The sequence below is a fragment of the Malania oleifera genome, chromosome 6 (genome assembly GCF_029873635.1).
Source record: "Malania oleifera isolate guangnan ecotype guangnan chromosome 6, ASM2987363v1, whole genome shotgun sequence".
NCBI lineage: Eukaryota > Viridiplantae > Streptophyta > Magnoliopsida > Santalales > Ximeniaceae > Malania > Malania oleifera.
Window position 1 is genome coordinate 29,381,810 of NC_080422.1, and position 2,598 is coordinate 29,384,407.

Here is a 2,598-nt window from a genome sequence, read left to right on the forward strand (position 1 = left end):
TTTTAAACTCGGGATAATCCCATTGCTACCTCATTTTCATGGCATTGAATCTGAAAATCCCTATTTGCATATCAAAGAGTTTGAAGAAGTTTGTTCCACATTCATGGATAGAACATGCACTGAAGAGGTCATTAGATTAAAGTTGTTTCCATTTTCGTTAAAAGACAAGGCAAAGACCTGGTTGAATTCCTTGAGACCAAGGTCCATTGGGACATGGCAAGAAATGCAAATTGAGTTTTGAAAGAAATTTTTTCCCATGTAGAGAACTAATGCTTTAAAAAGAAAAATCATGAATTTTTTCCAAAAGAATGTGGAAACATTTTATCAGTGTTGGAAACATTTCAAAGACCTCTTAAATGCATGTCCTCACCATAGGTATGAGAATTGGAGGGTCATTAGTTTTTTCTATGAGGGGTTGCAACCAAAAATGAGGCAATTTGTAGAAACAATATGCAATGGTGAGTTTTTCAATAAAAGGCCCAAAGAAGCTTTTGACTATTTTGATTATTTGGCTGAAAACGCCTAATCTTGGGATGTCTCTGATATGTATGATAGATCTGAAAAGCAAAAATGTATTAGTGGGGGTGGTAAATATTAACTGAAAGAAGCTGATGATTTTAATGCTAGGCTTGCATTGATTTCTAAAAGGTTAGATTCAATTGAGCTTAAGAAAGTAAATGAAATGCATGTATTACCATCATCTTGTGAAAAATGTAGCATATGTGAGGATCCAAGGCATATGACTGATGCATGCCCAACAATTCTAGCTTTTAAGGAAGTTTTGCTTGATCAATCTAACCCAGTGCATATGATTTCCAAAAATTTTGCTGGACCTTATGCTAATACTTACAATGCATGTTGGAGAAATCATTCGCATTTTAGCTGAAAAAATGACCAAGTGGGGCCATCTATGCAGGGACAAAGTCAATATGCTCCTTATGCAGTAGCTGGCCAAAATTTGGGACCCTCTTATGTTGTAAATCAACCTCCTACAATGCAAAGAAGGGGAATTGAAGACCCCATACAGCAGCTGACTGTTAGCTTGCAATAGTTTATGCAGACTCAGAGCACGATCAACAACCAAAACTCCCAGGCCATCAATGACATCAGAGGGACCCTCACAAGAGTAACCACTACTCTTGAGTAACAAAGAGAAGGGAAAATTCCCAGCTCAACCCCGACCCAATTCACAAGGGCAAAGTCAATCAGCTTTGAATACTGGTGAAGGGAGCAATGTGAAATCAGTGAAAGCTATTACAACTTTGAGGAATGGTAAGGTTTTGGGTGACCCTGCTCATAGTGCAGGAAGTTCAAGTAAAAAGGCTAACCCTCCTCTAGATAATGGTGAGTCAAGCACTTTAAATTCAAATAATGATGCATGTCTCATACCTGCACCGTTTCCACAACATTTGCTTTCTTTGCACAAGGATAAACAGCATGCTAAAATCCTAGAAATTTTTAAGCAAGTTAGGATTAACATTCCACTTCTTGATGCTACAAAACAAATTCCTACTTATGCTAAAATTCTAAAGGATTTATGCACTGTGAAACGCAAACTGAATGTGTAGAAAAAGGCCTTCCTCACTAAGCAAGTTAGTGCCATTATTCAAAATCACACACCACCTAAGTACAAGGATCCTAGGTCACTTACTATTTCATGTGTCATTGGAAATTCTAAGATTGGGCAGGCCTTGCTAGACTTAGGTGTGAGGGTCAATTTGCTACCTTATAGTTTGTATGAACAATTTTGGGGCTAAGGGAATTAAAAGCCACTTCAATCATTTTGCAGCTTGCTGATAGATCCATAAAAATTCCTAATTGTATTGTTGAGGATGTCTTGGTCCAAGTGGATAAATTTTATTACCCTGTGGATTTTGTGGTCTTGGATATGAAAGTGTCATCCCACGCAAATTCTTCACCACCTGTGATTTTAGGAAGACCATTCTTAGCAACTTCTAATGCCATAATCAATTGTAGGAGTGGTGTTAAAAATTGAGTTTTGGGAATATGACTTTATAACTGAATATCTTCAATTGTGTAGGCAACCTCAAGAACATGAAGACATTCAAGAAGTCAATTCATTGGAATCCGTAATTGCAGACACTCCTTGGTTTAAATTATGATTGTGATGAGCAGTGGGAGGATTTAAAAGACTCCTTTGATTTAACTGAGTCCACTAACCATTTTTATTCTCTTTGTCCTATAGGTGATTCAACTGAGATGCAATGGAAGCTCAAATTTGAGCCACTACAGGCAATACAAACCCTAGCACAACCATCCAATGAGAGGACACCAGTGTTAGAATTGAAGCCACTGTCGCCGGAGCTGAAATACGCCTACCTTGGACCAGAGAACTCATTTCCAATGGTGATTTATGCATTGTTGACCCCTGACCAAGAGAGTAAGTTGTTGAGAATTTTGACACAACACAAATTAGCCATTGGTTGGTCCATTGTTGACATCAAAGGTATAAGTCCTCTTATTTGTACACATAGGATATATTTGGAAGAGGATTCAAAACCCTCTAGAGAGATGCAAAGGAGACTAAACCCCACAATGAAGGAAGTGGTAAAAAAAAGAAGTCTTGAAATTGTTAGG

At 37.8% G+C, this 2,598-nt stretch overlaps 1 non-coding gene across 1 annotated transcript; it reads right to left on the bottom strand.

Moving 5' to 3' along the window:
• Positions 1 to 270: 270 nt before the first annotated feature.
• LOC131159032 (small nucleolar RNA R71) lies at positions 271 to 378 on the bottom strand. The gene has a single exon (XR_009137648.1). It is a non-coding gene; the product is annotated as a small nucleolar RNA R71 (small nucleolar RNA).
• Between the last annotated feature and the right edge of the window lie 2,220 nt (positions 379 to 2,598).